The sequence below is a fragment of the Phascolarctos cinereus genome, unplaced genomic scaffold (assembly GCF_003287225.1).
Source record: "Phascolarctos cinereus isolate Bilbo 61053 unplaced genomic scaffold, phaCin_HiC Scaffold_726;HRSCAF=1367, whole genome shotgun sequence".
NCBI classification, from domain to species: Eukaryota; Metazoa; Chordata; class Mammalia; order Diprotodontia; family Phascolarctidae; genus Phascolarctos; species Phascolarctos cinereus.
In genome coordinates, this window is record NW_027556098.1 from 344746745 (window position 1) to 344772595 (window position 25851).

General features: G+C 34.4%; 1 long non-coding RNA gene across 3 annotated transcripts in view; it reads left to right on the top strand.

Annotated features, from left to right (window-relative positions):
- Nucleotides 1-25851, top strand: part of LOC110196621 (uncharacterized) — a 76870-nt gene that overhangs the window by 3241 nt on the left and 47778 nt on the right. For all 3 annotated transcript variants that reach the window (XR_013487816.1, XR_002321272.2, XR_002321270.2), the window contains exon 3: nucleotides 18954-19115. This is a non-coding gene — a long non-coding RNA (uncharacterized LOC110196621). The remainder of the gene's footprint in view (nucleotides 1-18953; nucleotides 19116-25851) is intronic.

The window sequence follows — 25851 nt, forward strand, 5'->3', positions numbered from 1 at the left end:
GTTCTTGGCATATTTTTCACAAAGAAGCCTGTTAAGTCATGTCTCCTAATTCCTACAGCTATCTAAATAATATTTTTAAAGTTTTTTAAAACATTTTTATTTGAAATTTTGAATTCCAAATTCTGTCCCTCCCTTCTTTTTTTTTACTCTCCCTGAGACAATAAACAATCAGATATAGGCTATACATGCACAATTTATGTGAAACACTTCTATATTAATCATTTTGTATTAGATGACTCAGACAAAAGAAAAAATGAAAGAAAGTAAAAATAGTATGTAATAAAACAATATCAGTTCTTTCTCTGGAGGTGGATAGTATGCTTCATCATTAGTCCTTTCGGATTGTCTTGGATCATTGCATTGCTGAGAATAGCTAAGTCATTTACAGTTCCCCATTGTATAATATTACTCTTACCATGTATAATGTTCTCCTGATTCTATTCACTTCACTATGCATCAGTTCACGTAAGTCTTCCCAGGTTTTTTCTTAAATTATCCTGCTTGTCGTTTCTTATAGCTTGTCATTCCATTACAATCATAAACCACAGCTTGTTTAGTCATTCCCCAACTGATGGGCATCCCTTTAATTTCCAATTCTTAGCCACCACAAAAAGAGCTTCTATAAATATTCTTATACAAATAGGTCATTTCCCCCCCTTTTTTTTTTTGGATGCCTTTGGGATATAGAGCTAGAAATGGTATTTCTGGATCAAAGGGAATGCAGTTTTATGGCTCTTTGGGTATAGTTCCAAATTGTTCTCCAGAAGAGTTGGATCAGTTCACAGCTTCACCAACTGCATATTAGTGTCCCAGTTTCCCCTCCAATATCCAACATTTTCCTTTTTTCTCTATCAGTCAATCTGATAGGTATGAGGTGGTACCTTAGAGTTGTTTTAATTTGCATTTCTCTAATCAATACTAATTTAGAACAATTTTTTCATGACTATAAATAGCTTGATTTCTTTGTCTGGAAACTGCCTGTTTGTATTCTTTGACCATTTATCAATTGTGGAATGATCTGTATTTCTACAGATTTGACTCAGTTCTCTACAAATTTGAGAAATGAGGCCTTCATCAGAGATATCTAATGCAAAATTCCCCCCCTTTTCTGTTTTCCTTATGATTTTCATTGAATTGTTGTGTTTGTGGAGAAACTTTTTAAAATTTTATAATCAAAATGATCTATTTAACATTTTGTAATACTCTCCATGCTTTCTTTGCTCCTAAATTCTTCCCTTATCCATAAATCTGACAGATAAACTATTCATTGTTCTCCTAATTTGCTTACGGTATCACACTTTATGTGTAAAGCATGTACCCATTTTGACCTTATCTTGGTACGTACTGTGAGATGTTGGTGTATGCCTAGTTTCTGACTTACTGTTTGCCAGTTTTCCCAGTAGTTTTTGTCAAATAATGCATTTTCATTTGAAAAGTTTGGATCCCTGGGTTTATCATATACTAGATTACTATGATCACTTACTATAATGTAATTTGTACCTAAGCTATTCCACTGATCCACCACTCTGTTTCTTAGCCAGTACCAAGTTGTTTTGATAATGACCACTTTATAATACAGTTTGAAATTTGGTATAGCTAGACCACCTTCTTTCTCACTTTTTTTCATTGATTCCCTTGAAATGCTTGAGCTTTTGTTCTTCAAGATGAATTTTGTCATTTTTTATTCAGCTCTATAAAATAATTTTTGATAGTTTGATATGGCATAGATTTAGGTAGAATTGTCTTAGGTATTAATATTGTCTCAGCCTACCCACTAGCAATTGACATTTTCCTAATTGTTTAGATCTGACTTTGTTTGTGTGAAAAGTGTTTTGTAATTATGTTCATATAATTCCTGGGTTTGTCTTGGCAAATAGACTCCTAAGCATTTTATATTGTACACAGTTATTTTAAATAGAATTTTTCCTTCTATCTCTTGCTGCTGGACTTTGTTGGTAATATATAGAAATGCTGGTGATCTATGTGGGCTTATTTTATATTTTGTAACTTTGCTAAAGTTGTTAAGTATTTTAAGTAGTTTTTTAGTTGATTTTCTAGGATTTTCTAAATATACCATCTTATCATCTGCAAAGAATGATAGTTTTTTTTCTTCCCCTTAGTTGCCTAGCATTATTACTTTCATTTCTTTTTCTTCTCTTATGGTTATAGCTAACATTTCTAGTATTATATTAAATAATAGAGGTGATAATGGGCATCCTTATTTCACCCCTTATCATATTGGGAAGGATTCTAGCTTATCCTTATTACAGATAATGATTGCTGATGGTTTTAGATAAATATTACCCATCAGTTTAAGGTAAGCTCCATTTCTTCTCATACTCACTAATGTTTTTAACAGGAATGGGTGCTGTATTCTGTCAATGACTTTTTTTGTACTTATTGAGATAATCATGTGATTTTTGTTGGTTTGTTATTGATATGGTCAATTATGCTGACAGTTTTCCTAATATTGAACCAGCCTTGCATTCCTGGTATAAATCCCACCCGATCATAGTGTATTAACCTCATTAACCTCATGATAACTCTTTGCTAACATTGAATTTAAAATTTTTGTATCTGTATTCATTAGGGAAATTGGTCTATAATTTTTTTCTCTGTTTTGGTTCTTCCCAAGTTAGGTATCAGTAGCATATTTGTATAATAAAAAGAATTTGGTAGAATTTCTTCACTTGTTTCTACAAATAGTTTATGTAGTATTGGAATTAATTGTTCTTTAAATGTTTGGTAGAATTCACTTGTGAATTCTTCTGGCCCTGGAGATTTTTTCTTAGGGAGTTCATTCTTGGCTTGTTTATTTTCTTTTCCTGAAATGGAGTTATTTAAGTATTTTATTTCCTCTTCTGTTAATCTGGGCAATTTATATTTTTGTAAGTATTCATCCATTTCACTAAGATTATCAGATTTATTGACATACAGTTAGGCAAGATAGCTCCTAATTATTGTTTTAATTTCCACTTCATTGGTGGTCAATTCTCCCTTTTCATTTTTGATACCTGTAATTTGGTTTTCTTTTTTTTAATCAAATTAACAAAATGTTTATCTATTGGGTTTATTTTTTCATAAAACCATCTCTTAGTTTTATTTATTAGTTCAATGGTTTTCTTAATTTCATTTTATCTGTCTTTCGATATTGAGAATTCCTAATTTGGTATTTAATTAGGGATTTTTAATTTGTTCATTAGCTCTTTTAGTTGCATGTCCAAGTCATTGATCTCCTCTTTCTCTATTTTTTTTTTCATGTAAGCATTTAGAGATATAAAACTTCCCCTAAGGCCACTTTCTCTGCATCCCATACATTTTGGTATGTTGTCTCATTATTGTCATTCTCTTGGACAAAGTTAATAATTGTTTCTATTATTTGTTGTTTAACCCACTCATTCTTTAGGATTAGATTATCTAATTTCCAATTAATCTTTAGTCTATCTTTCCATGGCCCTTTATTACATGTAATTCTTATTGCATCATTATCTGAAAAGGATGCATTTAATATTTCTGCCTTTATGTACTGGAATGTGAGGTTTTTATGCCCTAGTACATGGTCAGTTTTTGTGGATGTGTCATGTACCACTGAGAAAAAGATATATTCCTTTCTATCCCCATACAATTTTCTCTGGAGGTCTACCACATCTAATTTTTCTAAAATTCTATTTACCTCCTTAACTTCTTTCTTGTTTATTTTGTGGTTAGATTTATCTAGTTCTAAGAGGGGGAGGTTGAGGTCCCCCACTAGTATAGTTTTGCTATTTCTTCCTGTAACTTGTTTAACTTCTCCTCTAAGAATCTGGATACTATACTATTTGGTGCATGTTTAATATTGATATTAGTTCATTGTCTATGGTACCTTTTAGGAGGATGTAGTTTCCTCCCTTATCTCTTTTACTTAGATCTATTTTTGCTTTTACTTTGTCTGAGATTAGGATTGCTTCATCTGCTTCTTTTTTATTTTTTACTTGAGCTGAAGCATAATATAATCTACTCCAGTCTTTTGCCTTTACTCTGTGTGTATCTCTCTGTTTCAAATGTGTGTCTTATAAACAACATTTTGCAGGAATATGGTTCTTAATCCATTCTGTTATCCACTTCAATTTTATGGGAGAGTTCATCCCATTCCTATTCATAATTATGATTACTAACTCTGTCCTTCTTTCCATCCTATTTTCTCCAGTTTATGCTTTTCTCTCACCTTTTCCCCTTTCCTTCCTCACAAGTATTTTGCTTCTGACAGCTACTTCCCTCAATCTGCCCTCTCATCTATCACCCCCTCCCTTTTCTTTCCCCTTTCTCTTCCTATTTTTCCCTCCTCTCGCCTCCTACTTCCTATATGGTAAGATAGATTTCTATACCCAAGTGAGTGTGCATGATATTTCATTGTTGAGCCAAATCCAATGAGAGTAAGGTTCAAACAATGGTCATCTCCCTCCCTTCTTTCCCTCTACTCTAATAGGCTTGTGTGCCTTTTCATGTGATGTAATTTCCCCTTGTCTGTCTCCTCCTTTCCTCTTCTCCCTGTACAATTCTTTTTTCACCCCTTAAATTTCTATCATCACATCACAATCAGCTTATACTGACAACCTCTGTCTATGTGTGGCCCTCCTAAATGTCATAATAAAGACACAAGAGTTACAAGCATCGTCTTCCTATGTAGGGATGCAACAATTTGCCCTTATTGAATAACATTATTTTTTCTTTCTGTTTACCATTTTATGCCTCTCTTGAGTCTTGTATTTGAAGATCAAATTTTCTGTTGAGTTCTGGTCTTTTCATCAGGAATGTTTCAGAAGTCTCCTATTTCCCTGAATGTCTTATCCTCCCCAAAAGATTAAGTTCAATTTTGCTAGGTAATTAATCCTTCATCATAATCTAAGCTCCTTTGCCTTACAGAATATCATATTCCAAACCCACTGATCCTTTAATGTAAAAGCTACTAGGTCCTGCATAATCCTAACTATGTTTCCATGATATTTAAATTATTTCTTTCTGGCTACTTGCAGTATTTTGATTTTGACCTGATAATTCTGGAATTTGGCTACAATATTCCATGGCATTTTCACTTGGAGATCTCTTTCAGGTGATTGGTGGATTTTTTCAATGACTATTTTATCCTCTGGTTCTAGGACCTAGGGCAATTTTCCTTGATAATTCCTTGAAAGATGCTATCCAAGCTCTTTTTTTTTTATCATGGCTTTCAGGTAGACCAATAATTCATAAATTATCTCTGCTGCATATATTTTCCAGGTCAGTTGTTTTTTCAGTTAGGTACTTTACATTTTCTTCTATGTTTTAAATCTTTGGATTTTGTTTGACTGATTCTTGATGTCTCATAGAGTCATTAGTTTCCACTTGCCCAATTCTAAATTTTAACAAATTGTTTTTTGCAGTTAGTTTTGTACATCCTTTTCCATTTGGCCAATTCTGCTTTCATGGAGTCCTTAGTTTCCACTTGCCCAATTCTAAATTTTAACAAATATAATAAATATGCTGATCAGTTTATTGCTGGAAAGTCTAATTCTAGGAATCACATGTTTTTTTCACTTAACAGTATTTTATTTTTTTCAAATTATATTTAAGATAGTTTTCAACATTCACTTTTGTAAGATTTTGAGTTCTAAATTTTTCTCCCTCCTTCCTCTCCCCCCTCCCCAAGACAGCAGACAATCTGATATATATTATACATGTACAATCATGTTAAACATATTTCCACATTAGTCATGTTGTGAAAGAAGAATCAGATCTAAAGGGAAAAACCATGAAAAAGAAAAAACAAACAAAAGAAACAACAAAAAGTGAAAATAGTATGCTTCAATCTGCATTCAAACTCCGTAGTTCTTTCTCTGAATGTGGATAGCATTTTCCATCACAAGTCTTTTGGAATTGTCTTAAGTGTGATAGTCATAGTTGATTATCACACAATGTTCACCTGGTTCTTCTCATTTCCCTTAGTAACAGTTCCTGTAAGTCTTTCCAGGTTTCTCTGAAATTGGCCCACTCATCATTTCATATAGCACAGTAGTATTCCATTACTTTCATATACCACAACTTGTTCAGCCATTCCCCAATTGATAGGCATCCCCCCAGTTTCCGATTCTTTTAGGCATTGCATTTCAAAGGGTATACTGACAAATAGACATCCAGATAGACAAATAGACTCATTAAGACAGTGAGGGAGTCTCAAAATTATCTCATACATGCTGTTGTTTGAAGGAGTTAGATATGAATAGCCTGGAGAAGAGAAAACTCAGGGAAAGAAACATATTAGTTACCTTCTTCTATGAAACTGATCATAGGATTATAGGATTTAGATCTAGAAGTGACCTTATATGTCATTGAATTCCCCTCTTTTATTTTACTGATGAGGAAACTGATATCTATAGAGATTAGTTGATTTTTCCAAGGTCAAAACAGTAGTGGTTATTAATGCTACACTTGAACCTAGTTCTTAAAATATTGAAAAGTATTCTAGACTTGGAATCAGGATATAGCCAGGTTCAAATCTCAATTCTGGGCCCTACAAGTTATTCAAACATGGACAAACTACTTAACTTTTGTAAGCCTCTGTTTCCTTATCTGTGAAATGGGGATATTAACTCTTGAGGTATTTAATCCAAAGGTCTTTTGTAAGGATGAGATAATGTTTGTAAAGCTGTATAAGTTCCCAATTGAAAAATGGTCCAAGGATATGAACGGGCAGTTTTCAGATGAAGAAATTAAAGCTACTGATAGTTATATGAAAAAAAAATAGTCTAAATCACTATTGATTAGAGAAATGCAAATCAAAACACCTATGAGGTACCACGTCATGCCTATCAGATTGGTCAACATGACAAAACAGGAAAATGATAAATGCTGGAGAAGATGTAGGATTTTTTTAAGATGTGGGAAAATTGAAAGACTATTGCATCATTGGTACAGTTGTGAACTGATCCAATCATTTGGAGAGGAGTTTGGAATTATGCCCAAAGGGCTATAAAATTGTACATACCCTTGTCCAGCAATACCACATGTAGATCTGTATTCTGAAGAGATCATACAAATGGGAAAAGGACCCACAGGTACGAAAGTATTTATAGCATCTCTCTTTGTGGTGGCACAGAGTTGGAAATTGAGGGGATGCCCATCAGTTGGGGAATGGCTAAACAAGTTGTGATATATGAATGTAATGGAATACTGTTGTGCTGGAAGAACTGGTGAGCAGGCAGACCTCAGAAAAACCTGGAAAGACTTATGTGAACTAATGCTGAGTGAAGTGAGCAGAACCAGGAGAACTTTGTACACAGTAATAGCCACATTGTGTGATGACTAACTTTGATAGACTTATCTCTTCTTAGCAATGCAATGATCTTAGACAGCTCCAAAAGACTCGTGATGGAAAATTCTGTCCACATCCAGAAAAAGAACTATGGAATCTGAATGCAGATCAAAGCATATTATTTGTTCTCTCCCTCTTTTTTTTTTTTTCATTTTTCTCATGGTTTCTCCCATTGGTTCTAATTCTTCTTCCTATTTATCAATTGGGAAATGATTCTGATGCTGGCTATATTTGTTTTATATGCCTTCACTTTCAAGTGAAGTAGATTTAAGTGAAACAGAGTTGCACAAAGTCATCATCTCAACTCTGTCTTCCATGGAAGTCTAGTGAAAAGATAAAAGTCAAAATGACTAGAGATGGCCTGGACTGCACTGGGTGTCCTTGGTGTCTTTGATTTCTACCAAGTTCTAAGCATGCCATAGCACCTGCTTCAGCCACCTTCATAGCTCTAGGAACAAATTATTCTCATCTGCCAATTCCACCAGGGGAAATCTTCATATGCTTGGAGTAGACATCCTTTTATTTTTTAAATTAATTTATTTATTTTTAGTTTTCGAAATTCACTTCCACAAAATTTTGAGTTCCAAATTTTCTTCCTATCTCATCCCTCCCCCCACCCCAAGATGGCATGCATTCTGAACACCCCTTTCCCTAATCTGCTTTCCCTTCTATCTCTCCCCCTTCTCTTATCCCCTTCCCCTTCATTTTTCCTGTAGGACAGGATAGATTTCTATACCCCATTGCCTGTATATCTTATTTACTAGTTGCATATGAAAACAATTTTTTTTAACATTTGTTTTTAAAACTTTGGCTTCCAAATTTTCTCCTTTCTTCCCTTCTCCACCCACCCTCATTGAGAAGGTAATTTGATACAGATTATATATGTGTATTCATGCAAAACACTTCCATAGTGGTCATGTTGTGAAAAACTAAGTATATTTCCCTTCATTGTATCCCACCCCCCCATTTATTTATTCTCTCTTTTAATCCTGTCCCTCCTTAGAAGTGTTTGCTTCTGATTACCCCCTCCCCCAATCTGCCCTTCCCTCTGTCATCACCCTGCTCTCTTGTCTTGGCAGGTAGACTCACAACAATTTTATCTTGTTTATATGGGTATATGGAATTAATTGTTCTTTAAATGTTTGGTATAATTCACTTGTGAACCCATCTGGCCCTGGGAATTTTTCTTAGGCAGTTTTTTGATGGTTTATTTAATTTCTTTTTCTAAGATATGGTTATTTTAAGTATTTTATTTCCCCTTCTGGTAATCTGGGCAATTTGTATTTTTGTAAATATTCATCCATTTCACTAAGATTGTTGGATTTATTGGCATCCAGTTGTGCAAAATAGTTCCTAATTATTGTTTTAATTTCTTCTTCCTTGGTGGTGGATTCACCCTTTCATTTTTGATACTGGTAATTTGGTTTTCTTCTTTCTTTTTTTAAAAATTAAATCAACCAAAGGTTTATCTGTTTTATTTTTATTTTTTTCACAAAACCAACTCTTAGTTTTATTTATTAGTTCAATGGTTTTCTTAATTTCAATTTTATTAAACTTTCCTTTGGTTTTCAGAATTTCTAATTTGGTATTTAACTGGGGATTTTTAATTTGTTCTTTTTCTAGCTTTTTTAGTTGCATGCCCAATTCATTGATCTCCTCTTTCTCTATTTTATTCATGTACAGTATTTAGAGATATAAAATTTCCTTAAGAAATCTTTCACTGCATCCCATAAGTTTTGGTATGTTGTCTCATTATTTTCATCCTCTTCAATGAAGTTAATGATTGTTTCTATCTTTCCATGACCCTTTATAACATGTAAATTTTTTTGCATCATGATCTGAAAAGGATGCATTTAATTTTTTTTTTTATTTTATGCTTTGGATTGTGAGGGTTTTATGGCCTAGTACGTGGTCAGTTTTTGTGTAGGTGCCATGTACCGCTGAGAAAAAGATATATGCTTTCTATCCCCATTCAATTTTCTCCAGAGGTCTACCATATTTAACTTTTCTAAAATTCTATACGCCACCTTAATTTCTTTCTTATTTATTTTATGGTTAGATTTACCTAGTTCTGAGAGGGGGAGGTTGAGATCCCCTACTAGTATAGTTTTGCTGTATATTTCTTCCTGTAACTCCCTGAACTTCTCCTCTAAGAATTTTGATGCTGTACCACTTGGTGCATATATGTTTAGTAATGATATTGCTTCAATGGTACCTTTTATCAGGATGTAGTTTCTTTCCTTATCTCTTTTAATTAGATCTATTTTTGCTTTTGCTTTATCTGAGATCAGGATTGCTACCCCTGCTTTTTTTTTATTTGAGCTGAAGCATAATATAATCTACCCAGGCTTTTATCTTTACTCTATGTGCATCATTCTGCTTCAAATGTGTTTCTTGTAAACAGCCTATCATAGGACTGTGCTTTTTAATCCACTCTATTATCTGCCTCCATTTTGCGGGGGAGTTCATCCAATTCAAATTCACAGTTATGATTACTATCTGTATCTTTCTCTACATTCTATTCCTCCTCATTTGTGCTTTTCTTTCTCTTTTCTATCTTTCCTTTCTCACTAGAGTTTTGCTTTTAACCATCACGTCCCTCAATCTGCCCTCCCTTCTGTCAGCCCCCCTTCCTTTTCTTTCCCCTTTCTCTTCCTACTTCCAATAGTGTAAGTTAGATTTCTATACCTAACTGAGTATGTTACTCCCTCTTTGAGCCAAATCTGATGAGAGAAAGTTTCAAACAATGCTAATCTCCCTCCTTTCTTTCCCTCTACTGTAATAGGACTTTGTGCCTCTTCAAGTGATATAATTCACCCTTTTATTCCTCCTCCTTTCCCCTTCTCCCAGTATAATCCCTTTTCACTGCTTAATTAGATTTTTTATCATCATATTAAATTTAACTGATACTCCTGCCCTCTTTCTATGTATAGCCCATATAAATGCTGTGATAAAAATACATTTTTTAAGAGTTGCAAGTATGATCTTCCCATACAGGGATGTAAACAGTTTGCCCTTATTAAATAACATTTTTTTCTTTCCTGTTTACCTTTTTATGCCTTTATTGAGTCTTGCATTTGAAGATAAAATTTTCTGTTGAGCTTTGGTCTTTTCATCAGGAAGTTTGGAGGTCCCCTATTTCATTCATGTCCATCTTTTCCCCTAAAGGGAGGGGGGGTGAGCATTGTTTGAACCTTACTCTCATCAGATTTGTCTCAAGAAGGGAATAACATAATCACTTAGGTATAGAAATCTAAGTTGCCCTGTAGGAAGTAGGAGGGAAAAGAAGAAAGAAAAGGGAGTGGGGGATAGAAGGGAGGGAAGAAGTGGTAAGGGTAAAGGGGAAGAAAAGGGAAAGGTCTAATAGAAGGGAAGAGAGACTGATGGAGGTGGTGGTCAAAAGGAAAACACCAGTGAGGAGAGAAAAGGAGGAGAAAGAAAAGCATAACCAGGGGAGGGGGGGAAGGTTGGAGAGAAAGATACAGATAGTAATCATAACTGTGAATGTGAATGGCATGAACTGTCCCCTGAAATGGAAGTGGATAGCAGAATGTATTAAAAACCATACTCCTACAATATGTTGTTTATAGGAAACATATTTGAAAAAGAGTGACACACACAGGGTAAAGATAAAAGGCTGGAGCAGAATATATTATGCTTCAGCTGAAGTAAAAAGACCAGGGGTAGCAATCCTGATCTCAGACAAAGCAAAAGCAAAAATAGATCTTATCAAAAGAGATAAGGAAGGAAACTACATCCTGCTAAAAGGCACCATAGACAATGAAGTATATCATTACTAAACATATATGCACCAAATGGTATAGCATCCAGATACTTAGAGGAGAAGTTAAGGCAGTTACAGGAAGAAATAGACAGCAAAACTATACTAGTGGGGGACCTCAACCTCCCCCTCTCTGAACTAGATGAATCTAACTACAAAATAAACAAGAAAGAAGTTAAGGAGGTGAATAGAACATTAGGAAAGTTAAATATGATAGACCTCTGGAGAAAACTGAATGGGGATAGAAAAGAATATACTTTTTTCTTGGTGGTATATGTCACAAACACAAAAATTGACCACTGACTAAAAACCTCATGATCCAGTGCAGAAAGGCAGAAATATTAAATGAATCATTTTTGCATCATGATGCAATAAAAATTATATGTAATAAAGGGCCATGGAAAGATAGACTAAAAAATAATTTGGAAACTAAATAACCTAATCCTAAAAAATGATTGGGTCAAACACCAAATCATAGGAACAATCAATAATTTCATTCAAGAGAATGACAATAATGAGACATTAGGGGAAGTTTTATATCTCTAAATGCTTTAGATAAATAAAATAGAGAAAGAGGAGATCAATGAATTGGGCATACAACTAAAAAAACTAGAAAAAGAACAAATTAAAAATCCTCAATTAAACAGCAAATTACAAATATTGAAAACCAAAGGAAAAATTAAGAAAATTGAAATTAATAAAACTATTGACCTAATGAATAAAACTAAGAGCTGGTTTTATGAAAAAAAACCCCAATAAAATAGATAAACTTTCGTTAATTTAATTTAAAAGAAGAAAGAAGAAAACCAAATTACTAGTATCAAGAATGAAAAAGGTGAATCTATCACTAAGGAAGAGGAAATTAAAACAATAATTAGCAAAAGCAGTTCTCATGGGAAGTTTTATGTCTCTAAATGTTTACATAAATAAAATCAAAAAAGAGGAGATCAACAAATTGGGCATATAACTAAAAAAAAACTAGAAAAAGAATAAATTAAGAAATGATGAGCAGGCAAATTTCAGAAAATCCTGGAAAGACTTACATGAACTGATGCCAAGTGAAGTGAGCAGAACAAGGAACACTGCACACAGTAACAGCAACATTGTGCAATGATCAACTATTAACAACTTAGCTCTTCTAACAATATAATGATCCAAGACAGTTCCAAAAGACTCATGATGGAAAATGCTACCTATATCCAGAGAAAGAACTATGGAGTCTGAATGTAGATCAAAGCATACTATTTTCACTTTTTTGGGTGGCTTTTCTCTTTTGTTCTGTTTCTTCTTTCAAAACATAACAAATGGCCAAATATGTTTACATGATTGCACATGTATAACCTATATCTTATTGCTTGTTGTCTTTGGGAAGGGGGATGGAAGGGGGGGAGGGAGAAAAAATTTGACACTCAAAATCTTATAAAAAATGAATGTTGAAAACTATCTTTACATGTAATTGAAAAAATAAAATACTATTTACCAAAAAGAAAAAGAAAAGAAAGAATCACTGAATGTAAAAATTGTTTCCCATTTTTCTGCTTTCCTTCTAATCTTGGTTACATTGTTTTTGTTTGTGCATAAACTTTTTAATTTAATGTAATCAAAATTATACATTTTGCACTTCATAATATTCTCTATCTCTTTTTCATAATAAATTTTCCCTTTTCCATAGATCTGATGGGTAAACTATTTCTTGTTCTCCTAATTTGCTTATGCCATCATCCTTTATGTCTAAATCATGAATACATTTTGATTTTATCTTGATATACTCTGTGAGATGTCAGTCTGTGCTTGGTTTCTGCCATCCTCTTTTTCCAGTTTTCCCAACAGCTTTTGTCAAATAGTGAAGTCTTATCCCAGAACCTGTAGTCTTTACATTTGTCAAATAGTAGGTTACTGTGGTCATTTACTACTTTGTCTTATGTAACTAACCTATTCCACTGATCCACCACTCTACTTCTTAGCTATCACCAATAGTTTTGATGATTGCTGCTTTATAATAATTTTAGATCTGGTATGGCTAGACCACCTTCCTTCAATTTTTTTTTCATTTATTCCCTTGATATTCTTGACATTTTGTTCTCCCAGATAAATTTTATTGTTATCTTTTCTAGCTCTATAAAATATACATTTTTTGGCAATTTGATTGGTAAGGCACTGAATAAATAAATTAATTTAGACAGAATTGCCATTTTTATTACATTCGTACAGTGTACCCATAAGCAATTGACATTACTTGAGTGAAAGTGTTTTATAAATGTGTTCATACAGTTCGTGGATTTGTCTTGACAAGACTCTAGTATTTTATATTATGTACATTTATTTTAAAAGGTATTTCTCTGCCTTCTTTTGCTGCTGGACTTTGTTGGTATTACATAGAAATGCTGATTATTTATTTGGGTTTATTTTATATCCGTAACTTTGCTGAAGTTGTTAATTATTTCACTAGTTTTTAGTTGGTTGTCTAGGATTCTGTAAGTATATCATCAACAAAGATTGATAGTTTTTTCCCCCTCATTGCCTAGTGTTATTCCTCCAATTTCTTTTTCTTCTACTATTGCTATAGCTAGTATTTCTGAAACAATATTAGATAAATTTACCCATAAAACAGAAATGGATAGCAGATTAAAAATGTGAATTCAACAGTATGTTGCTTTTAGGAAACACTATAAAAATGAGAGCTACATAAAAAGATAAAACAAAGGGCAGGAGTAGAATTTACTATATAAAAAAAGCCGGGTAGTATTCATGATCGCAAACAAAGTTAAAGTTAAAATAGATTTAATCAAAAAATAAAAACAGAGAAACTACAGCCATATGTGTCAGACATATTATTCAGAATTGGTTTAGACCATTTAAAATGACTAGACAATATAAAATATCTGAGAGTATACCTACCAAACAGGTACAGGAACTATATGAACATAAACATAAAAATCTTTTTTATACAAATAAAGTTAGATCTAAATAATTGAAATAATATTTATTGTTCATGGATAGGTAAAGCCAATAAAATAAAAAAATGACAATTTTACCTAACTAATCCATCTATTAAATGTCATCCCAATTAAATTGCTAAAAAATAATATGAGTTAGAAAAAATAATAACAAAGTTCATTTGGAAGAAGAAAAAGTCAGGAACTTCAAAGAAATCAGGAGGAAAAGATGTAAAGAAAGTAGATTCAGCAGTATCAGACCTTAAACTACATTATTAGCCAATATAAAAAAAAATGACAATTTTACTTAAATTAATCTTCTTATTCAGTGGGGCCCTAATTAAATTATTAAAACATATTTTATTGAGTTAGAAAGATAATAATAAATTATATTTGGAAGAGCAAAAGGTCAAGATTATCAAAGGGATTGATAAAAAAAAATGTAAAAGAATGAGGTCTGGTAGTACCAGATTCTAAATGGTAAAGCAGTAATTATCAAATCTTTCTGGTAGTGGCTAATAAATAGTATGGTGGATCAGTAGAATAGAGTATATATACTGTATATATCAGTAAGTGATTATAATAACATAATTTTTGATAAACACAAAAATTTAAGCTTTTGGAATAAGAAATCACTATTTGTTAAAAAAAAAGCGCAGGTATTCTGGTAATATAGATCAATGTCTTACCCCATTTTCTAAGATAAAGTCAAAATGGATACATGATATAGATATATAGAAGATGTATCATAAGAAAATTAGACAACAATGAACATATTACCTATCAGATTTATAAATAAAAAAGAATTTCTAAATAAACCAGAAATAGAGAGTATGGTGGGATGTAAATTGGATATTTTGATTACATTAAATTAAAATTTTTTGTACAAATAATACAAATGTAGCCAAGATTAGAAGGAAAACAGAATATTGGAGAGGAAGTTTATAAAGATTATCTTGAATAAAGGCCTCATATCTCAAATATATAGAGAACTTCATCAAATTTATAAAATATGAGTCATTCTTCAACTGATAAATAATCAAAGGATATGAACAGGCAGTTTTTGGATAAAGAATTCAAAGCTACATATTGTCATATAAAATGCTCTAAATCATTTTTATTAGAAAAATATAAATTAAAATAACTTTGAAAATCATGTTATACCTATCAGATTGACAAAAATGTTAAGAGAAAATGACAAATGTTGGAGGGGATGTGGAAAACATAGGACAATAATGCTGTTGGAATTATAAATTGATCCAAACATTTTCAAGAGCAATCTGGAATTATACTCAAAGAGTTATAAAACTGTTTATACCCTTTGACCCTGCAATGCCAGTATTAGATCTGTTTCCCAAGATGATCAGGGAAAATGGAAAACAACATGTATGTTCTAAAATATTTATAGCATATCTCTTTCTGGTGACAGTTGAGGGGTTGCCCATTAATTATGGTTGAAGAAGTTGTGGTATAGATTGTGATGGAATACTACAATGTTGTAAGAAATGATGAGCAGGTTGGCTTTAGAAAACAAACAAACAAACATGGAAACCCTTGAATAAATAATAAAGAGTGAAATTACCAGAACCAAGAAAGTATGGTATACAATAACAGCAATATAATTTTAAGAGTAACTGTGAATGACTAAGCTATTGTGAGTAATATAAATATTCAAATCAAATACAAAGGACTTATGAAGGAAGATGCTATTCACCTCTGGGTTGGGGGTGGAGAGAACCTGATATATGAATGTATTATATGTTTTCACATATGTATCTGCGTCAGATGTTAGCATCCTCTAATATGGGGTTGGGAGGGGTGGAGAAAGAAAGAGCTGACCTAAAATATGTATAAAAAATAAATTTTTAAAAGCACTCCAAAGCTACCTCTCTTATTTACCTCCCTCTATGGTCACTGATATATTTGGGGTTCTAAGAAGACATGAACAGCATCTCCTATTAGAATGTAAATACTTCAACCTTATTTAGTCTCTTCTGATTGGTTATTTGCATTTACCTTTAATTTTTTCTCTTGACTCTACTGTTTGCATTTGAAAATTTCTGATCAGATCCGTTCTTTTCATCAACAATACTTGGAAGTCCTCTATTTCATTAATTATTTTTCCCCTCTAGGTTTAAACAAAATATAAGTATACATACATATATGTATGTATGTAGGTATGTATGTATGTGTATATATATATATATATATATGGAGAGAGAGAGAGAGAGTTTGTTTTTTTGTTTTTCCTTTTCACATGTCTTATTCTGCTCTCTTTGTTTCTTAAGGATCATAGCTGCTAAATCTTGTGTAATCATGACTATGGCTTCTCAGTGTTTTAACTTTTTTTCTCTTTTTGCTACTTGCAATATTTTTCTTTTACCTGAAAGCTCTGTAATTTGGTAGTAGTAGTAATGATAATTATAAACAACTCTCCTTTACATTATGCCAACTATGTACCAAGTATTTTGAGTAATCTTTGTAAAGTACTTAGCACAATTCCTGGTACAGAGTGACTCTGAGAGATGTGATTATTATCCCCATTGTACAGATGAGGGACCTGAGCCAAACAGAAGTTAAGTGACTTGTCCAAGGTAACACAGCTAGTGTCTGAGGCAGATTTTGAACTCAGGTATTCCTGATGTCAAACTTAGCAATATATCTACTATACCATCTAGCTGCCCACAGTATTTTTTTATTTTAGGGGTTCCTTTCAGGAAATAAATACTATGTATTTTTTATATTTCCTTTTTGCTCTCAAATTCTAATGTTTTTCAGTCATTTCTGTTGTGTCCAATTCTTTGTGGCCCCACTTGGGATTTTCTTGGCAAAGATATTGGAGTGGTTTGCCATTTGCTTCTCAAGCTTATTTTTATAGATAAGGAACTGAGGCAAACATGGTTAAGTAACTTCCCCAGGGCCACATAGCTAGTAAATATCTGAAGCTAGATTTGAAGTCAGGAAGATGAGTCTTCCTGACTTTCAAGCCAAGTACTCTATCCACTTTGCCACATAGCTGCCACCAGTCTGATTCTGTAGTTCTGGTCAAATTAATTTTTTTTTTAATGTTTTTATTGATTTTATTTATTGCCATAGTTATGCTAAATATCCTTCCCCACTCCTCTCAGAGTGCCATCTCATTGGACATGTAGCATTTTTTTGAGAGGGAACACAACGTCAACACAGCTGATCAATACATTTAAAAAGTTCAAAACATGTGCAGTGCTTAACACCTGTGTACTAACCACCTTCACAAAGGAATAGGTGGAGGATATCTTATCTCTCTTCATTTAGGTAGTACCTGATAATTATAATTTTACAATATTTACTTTGTGTATATGAACATGTTCTTTACTTTTTCATTGTTGTAATTACTGTGTATACTTTTTTCTTGGTTCTACTTGCTTTACTCTGTATCAGTTCATATAAATCTTTCCATGTTTTTCTGTATTTATCGCACATATCATTTCTTATAGCATAAACATTTCTATTACATTCATGTATCACAGTTTGTTTAGTCAAGCCCCAATTGATGGGCATCTACTTTGTTTTCAATTCTTAGGTATCACAAAATTGCTGGTTAAAATTTTAATTTTGGAATATGTGGTGAATTTTGACCCACTCATTAATTAATATCTCTGTTAGATCTCCATTTGTACCTGTATCTTTTGTTTATAGTTACCTAACCAGTTTTTACTTTTATTGAGTTGTGATCTGTTAAGAACATATTAACTGTCTGCCTTTGTTTCCATTGTTTGCAAAATCTCTATGTCCTATAGCATGGACAATTTTGTAAAAGTTTTATATGGTGCTAAAATATACATACATTCTGTTGCTATCCCATTTAGAAGACACCATAAATTTTTACCTCTAGTTTCTCCAGCAATTTATTTTGTTTCATGTTTTCCCTTTTGTTTAACTTTCACAGTAGCTATTTTATTTCTATTGCTGGGATGCATATAGACATTTGTTCTGCCACTCTTCTGTTTTTCTGGTCCACTTGTCTGTCTGAGGGAATGCCTGTATGGAAATAAGAAATACTTTCCATTTTATGGACCAAAAAACAACTTTTTTGCTTCTCTTTTAGAGGGAATTCCTGTTTAGGAATTGATTGAAATTCAGAGTCCTCCCTGTCTTTTTAAGCTTGAGACTGTGTGAATATGAAAGCTTTATGATATTAGGAACATGAAAACTCAGTGATACTCTATGATTCAAACCCATACAATCAAAGCTAGATATAGAGGAGGAGGAGGTGGAGGTGACAATTTTAAATCATCAATATAGCTTGGTTGAAAAATGAAATAAATGAGATGGTTACCCAAGAAAGAGTAAAATATAAATAGTTCTGTGCATCAGGACTGTATGAGAAATAATTTAGCTTAGGACAGAGACATATTGAAGGCAGAAATCCAACAACTTTAATTGGATTCTGTTTTTCCCCCTTCTAGAAAGGGCTAGCTTTGTATGCTTTGCTTTCTTCTATTTTCCTGTTTATGATAATCTGATGACTCACCCATATATAAGTGACAGTGAAAAGGCATACATTATTTCATCATTGCCTAAAGAGGTATGTTACTAAAATAGGTGATATTTATATTGTACTTTACAAAGACTTTATATAGCATATCTCATTAGAACATCCTAGCAATCCAGTGTTTTATTTTCTTTTCCCGTGGGTCACACAGTTGACAAAGAATAGAAGCAGCACCTGAAACTGGTTCTACCAATCATTGTTCATTCTATTACACCATGTTGACTGAATGAAAAGACCCTGTAGCCTTTACCTTTTATTTGTGGTTAGATTTCTCAAAAAAGGTCAGCCTAATCAAAATACCACCTTAATTTTGTTAAGGATAAGAGACTGTCTTGATATTTTCAGTGTAAAACTTGATTTTATTTTTTCTTTCAGGCTACCCCTAGTGGTTGGTCCTTGCCTATTAAGGCTATGGCCAGATCCCCACCCCTTTGGGCCATTTGTGTATCTATATTTTGTCAGTCTTATGCTGTTAACATCATGGGGTTAATGTTGCCAACCCTGATCAAGAATATGTTTGATTTTGACCTCAGAAATGTGAGTAAATAATACCTCCTGCCTATCCACTGTCTGAATGATTACTAGTCAGTTCTCATTTCCTCACGACGCTGATGGTACCGCAGGAGAAGAGATTTGAAGGTGACTTCAGAAATGATTTAGGCCAATCTCTTCTTATTAAAGGAGGAAATTGAGTCCCAGAAGGGTGATGTGACTTGGCCAATATCGCACAGTGAGTTAATAACAGACCTAGTATTTGGGTCCAAGTCCTCTGACTTCTAGAGTCTAGAATTCTGTCCCTTCTACAATTTTTCATCAAGAGCGATACTTTTTCTTTTCCTCAGCATTAAGAACATTAGTAACAGTATATTGAAAGTCAGGACAATGGAGTGAACTTAAGAATGTGCTTATTATGGATTTCATTGATCAGAAGAAAGCAATGTCAAGTGTTTGTAGAATAAATTCTCACCTAGAAGGTCAAAGCTCTCATTACCTAAAAATACCACCCACACTTACCTGTCATTGTCTGAAATTCACCATTTGAGATTTAATCCTCAGGATTAAATCTTTCTCCAAAGATCTGTTTTAAAACTAGAAATACCATTAAGAATGCTGTAATGCTACTTTTTTTTTTTATTACTCATCAGCTTGCTAGTGTGAGTTGATTTCTTGAACCAGTTTCCTTTGTCATAGTAAGCTGAGATCTGGGATCCTAAAATAAGAATTTTACTAGGAAAAGGAAGTCAGAATAATTATGGTGTACTGAACACTGTTTAAAGATAGGCAGGCATGCGACAATCTTAATGGATCAAGAGGAGAAGAGAAAATCAAGATTAGAGGTGGGGAACCTTTATACTCGAGGCCACATGTGGCTCTCCAGATCCTCAAGTAGGGACCTTTGACTAAATCCAAAATTCACAGAACAAATCCTCTTAATAAAAGGATTTGTTCTGTAAAACTTGGACTCAGTCAAAAGGCCACACCTGTATTAAGTGCCTACTGTGGTAGGAGAGGCAGATAGGTGACACAGTTGATAGAGTGCTGGACGTGGAGTCAGGAAGACTCATGTTTCCAAGTTCTAATCTGGTCTGAGACACTTACTACCTGTGCAACCCTGGGCATGTCTCTTAACCCTATTTACCTCATTTCCTGATCTGTAAAATAAGCTGGAGAAGGTAATGATAAGCCACTCTAATAGTTTTGCCAAGAAAACCACAAATGGGACCATCAAGAGTTGGACACAACTGAAACAATTGAACAACATGTACTAGGAACTAGAGTAAGTGTTGGAGATGCAAAGAAAGGCAAACAGCAGTCTTTGCTCTCAAGGAGTTCATACATGATGCAAACAACCATGTACAATCAAGCTGTGTACAAGACAAATTTGAAATAATCAACTGAGGGAAGAGAAAAAAAACCCTAGCATTCAGAGAAAATAGGAAACGCTTCTTACAGAAAATGGGATTTTAACTACCAAGGAAGCCAAGGAAGCCAGGATTCAGAGAGTAAAGGAAAAAGAATTCCAGGAAGGGGGCCCATAGCTAGTGAAATTACATAAAATTGGGGGATGGAATGTCTTGTTTAAGGAATAGCAGAGCAGCCACTGTTGCTGGATAACAGAACATGGGGTAAGGCATAAGGTGTAAGATTGGGAAGGTGGGAAAGGGAGCAGTTATGACTAGCTTTGAACTTCAGAGATTTTTATAACTGATCTTGGATATGACAGTAATCCACTGGTGTTTTTTGAGTGTAAAGAGGTGAGGGTTGAGGGTGCAATCTAGTTAGATATTTGCTTTAGGAAAATCACCCTGGTGGCTCAATGGAGGGTGGATTGGGTTGGATAAGGACTTATGGCAGAGAGACCAACAAGCCGGCTATTCTTACTGTTCAAGTTATGAGTGCTTGTATTAGGGTGGTGGCAGTGACAGAGGGAGCAGAGGGCATTTTAATGAAATGTTATATGGGTAGAAACAACAAATCTTAGCAATAGGTTGGATATAGGAGGTGAGTGAGAGTGAGGAGCCAAGGATGACACCTAGGTTAGGAGCCTGGGGGACTGGGTAGATGGTGGTGCCCTCAGAAGTAATTTAGAAATTGGGGAAAACTGAGGGGTTTTGGGGAAATACATCTGTGCGTGGTACATCCAATTTGAGAAGTTTCATTAGTAGCTGGAGATGTGAGTCTGAGGGTCAGCAGAGAGATTAGATGTGGAAAAGTAGATCTGAGAATCATCAGCATAGAGATGATAATTGAATTCATGGGAGTTGATAAAATCATTAAATGACATAGTATAGAGGGAGAAGACAAGAAGGCTCAAGACAGAAACCTATTCATCTCCCTGTTTTTCCTAATTATGTTCAACCCTTGCGATTGCAATTTTCATCAGAAAAATAGCTGATGTAGTAAAATTTGCAATGGGATTTATGTACGTCATCTTATTTGATCCTCAGGAAAAAAAATATACAAGTTACTCCTTCTTATTTTCTTTTTCTATATAACAACATGAAGGTTAGATAGGTTATGATTTACCCAAGGTCATACAGAGAGTAAATATTCAAGGTGCAATTTGAATCCAGTTTTCCTCTATATTCTAAGCACTGAGAACTTTCTGCTATGCCTTGTTACCTCTCCATCAGCCTAGGAATTTTAGTTTTTAGCACCGCATGTGACTCACTCTATTATTTCTCTTGTGCCTACTTCTGTCTTCACAGAATGGTTTTCTGAGTGTATTGCCTTCTGTTGCTGTAGTGATCATTCTTGTTATAGGAAGTCTAATGAAAGATTTCATAAGTTCTAGGAATATCCTCAGAAGAGTGGTGCTTCGCAAAACCTATGTATTTCTAGGTAAGGACAGTGTCAGGTGATTATGGGAAAATTCTCATGTGAGATCTCCAGAATGTCCTCAGTCATTTGAGTGGTCTATGTGTCCTTGTTTCCCAGAAATGCTGCCAGGAGCAGCACTATTCATTGATGTGCCATATGTCAACAAGTACACAGCTATTAGCTTTATGGTATTTTCTTTTGGAATGAATAGCCTGAGTGTTATTGGAACACAAATTAATGTTGTAGACATTGCTTCTAGGTGAGACTCCTAAATTTCTTTCTTCTATTTTAGGCAGTGTTGTATAGGAAGTAGAAAGAGAACCACATTTTGAGACAGTTTCAATTTCAGTATTTACTGTAGGGCTTTGAGTAAGTCATTTAACCTAGGTTTATATCCTAGGTCTGACACTTAATGGGATGATTTTGGCAAGCCAATTTATTCCATTTCAATAAACCTTTCTTTTTTTAAAGTTTTAAAATTTATTTTAAATTTCAATTCAAAATAAGAAAAGAAACAACAACAAAAAAAAACATTGCCATGTAAACAGCAGAACACAAGAGAGGATTCAATATAAAACAATAAATTTTCATTTCAAGAAAACCTATGTAATAAATACTACACATAGTTTTCAAAGCTGTCCAACTTTTCTTTCTTCCTTATAGATTTTCTTTTGCTCTCTTATGTGTACTTTATACTTTGTTTTTCCCCCTTCTCCCCCCAGAAGGCTATAATTAGGCAGGTGTGTATGTGTATATATACATATACATGCACACATATATATACATGTATACATACATATATACACATATAATATCCATAGATATCTATAAACATACATATACGTACACACATCTACCTATACTCACGTATATATGTATATGTGTGTGTGTATATATATATTTATGACTGTATTATGCTTATTTCCATTTGTCAGCTGTTTCTCTGAAAGTGGATAGCATCTTCCTTCATAAACCCAAGTCTTTCCATGTTTTCTAAATCAACCAACTTTTCTTTCATGTCACTGGATTGCAGAGTACATGGGGACTGGAGGGGAGTGTAAGGTGTAAGAAGGCTAGAAAGGTAGGAAGGTCACATTATGTAAAACTTTAAAAGCTAAACAATAGTTTTTATATTTGATCCTGAAAGTGGTAGGGAGCCATTAGAGTTTAATAAATGGATTTGATATGGTCAAACTTGCACTCTAGGAAGTTCAGTTTGACTGCTGAATAGAGCATAGATTGAAGTAGAGAGAAACTTGAAACAGGAGGGCCAAATGCGCAACCTTTGCAATAGTCTAACTGTGAGGTAATGAGGGTCTGCACCGAAGTAGTGGTAGTATCAGAAGAGAGAAGGAGATATGTGTTAGATATATTATGAAGGTAGAAACCATAGGAATTGGTAATATATTCGGTATGGGAGTGAGAGGGAATAAGAAGTTAGTATGAATTCCAGGCTGCAAACCTAGATTACTTGTAGGGAGGGTACCCTCCATAGAGTAGTTGAGGCTGACTGGAACATAAAGCAAGTAAATTGATGTAATATCCTATAAGGCTGTAAGATAAGGTGGAGGTGGATTGTGGAGAACTTTAAATACCAAGTAAAGAAATTAATATTTTATCTTAAAGGTAATACAGAGTCACTCCAGGCTTTTAAATGCGGAGGAGAGTTTATCAAAGGATAATAAAGGTTATGTGCCTAATGAAGATTGTTTTGACAATGGTAGTGAGTATGAATTATAAAGGGGAAAGACACAAGATACAGAACCTGGTTAGGAAGCTATTGCAATAGTCCAGGAAAGGAGCAATAAAGGTTTGAACTATGATAATTGCTGTATGAGTTGATAGAGGAAGAGAATTTTAAGAGACATTGCGGTGTTTGAATTGATGAGACTCAGAAAGTGACTGGATACAGAGGGTGATGAACATGAGGAAAAGGTGAAGCATCAAGATGGCTCCAGGGTTTTGATCTGAGTTGAGTGACTGGTGAGATGACATTGTTACCAACAACAGGAGCGTTTGGAGGAAGAGGAAGCTGGTCACACACTTTAAAGATGGTCTGTATTTCATAGGCCTTCCTGTAGTTCAACCTAAACCTGAACCATAGCACCCTCCACAACATATCTAAAAAGGGATCATCCAGCTTTTGACTAAAGATGTTTTAGTGACATGGAAAATACTGTATGCTGAAGAAACCCCTTCCGTTCTATGATAACTAATTTTTAGGAAAGTTTTCCCCTCATCAAGACTAATCTGCATCTCTGCAAAGTCTACCTCTGCATTTCATTGTTCTTAGTGTGTCCCATGGTAGAATTTATAGTATGGTCATCTTTCGTATGACAGTCCTTCAAATACAGGGTGCCAGCTTTTATATCACCCTTAAGTTTTTCTTCTCTAGGCTAATCATCTTTCATTATTTAGTTTTGTTTAGTTTTGGGAAGCATTGAAGTCAAGTGCATTATTTTATTGTTGTAGAGAATAAATGCCCTTTACCAGTGTTGGCAGCACCTGTTCTGCAATATGTGGCTTTAGAGAGTTACCTGGGACACTGAGAAGTTAACTGATTAGGTCTGGATGGCACAGACAATATGTATAAGAAGAAGGATTTTGACCCCAATCTCCTGCTTTCAGGGTTGGCTCTCCATTGGCTATGCCATGATGATTCTTGTCCTTTGGACTACCTTCCTCAGGGTCTTCCCTCAAATATATGTAAATTGACTCTATATAATTGTCATTCTTACTATTGGGCAATTAGGTGGTGCAGTGAATAGGACACTGGGCCTGAAGTCAGGAAGATCTGGGAGGGAGTTGGAGCCAAGATATCTGAGTAAAAGCAGTGACTTGCTTGAGCTTTCCCCCAAACCCCTCCAAATACCTGTTAAAAATGGTTCTAAACAAATTCCGAAGCAGCAGAACCCACAAAAAGACAGAGTGAAACAAATTTCCAGCCTAAGACAACCTGGATGGTTGATCAGAAAGGTATATCACGCCAACCTGGGAGAGGAATGTAGTTTGGTGTGGGTGTGCAGGACTCAGCGAAAGTGGAGCAGCCCTCAGAGGACTGAATTGCCAGCAGCTGTGGCAATTTCTGGACGTCTCATCCCATGAACAACAAAGAAAACTTAGAAGGTCAGTAGGAAAAGTCTGTGACTGTGGTGAGAGAGAGAAGCTGTGTCCCAGCCCAGTCCCTGTTGCAGCCCCAGGGCTGCAGCTGCTTCTGGAGCTTCTGACCCACAGACTAAGGGGAATCAAGTGGTGATCAGAGAGGGAATGCAAGGATCTCTCTGATGATGCAGGATTCTCTTACTTTTCCTGTGCTTGGATCTGGGTCACAGTTCTGGGTGCAGGTCCTGGGGCAAAGAGGAGTGCTGGCATGGTGGAGCTTGTTGTAGTGGTGATGAGGAAATTCTCACAGTTCCAAGGCAGAAAAGAGTGCTTGTGGTCACTCATAGACCAGAGCACAGGCCAGGAAAGGAGTAAACACCCTGCCTCTTATTATACCACCTTAGAAAAACTGAAAATTTACAGGTTCTTAGAAGTATCTCTGAAAACAGCTGCACAAAATCCCTGAAGCTTGAGACAGTACATTTTCCACACTGGAAGCAGACCCCTACCTTAACAAAGAATTTAAAACTCAAGTAATTGGCTGGGATCATGAACAAAGAAAGGTGCAAAAAAAGTCAGACCATAGAATCTTATTTGGTGACAAAGAAGATCAAAACACACAACCAGAAGAAGACAACAAAGTTAAAGCTCCTACATCCAAAGCCTCCAAGAAAAATATGAGTCAGTCCCAGGCCATGGAAGAGCTCAAGAAGGATTTTGAGAAACAAGTGAGAGAAGTAGAGGAAAAACTGGGAAGAGAAATGAGAGTGATGCAAGAAAATCATAGAAAACAAGTCAACAGCTTGCTAAAGGAGAACCAAAAAAACACTGAAGAAAATAACACCTTAAA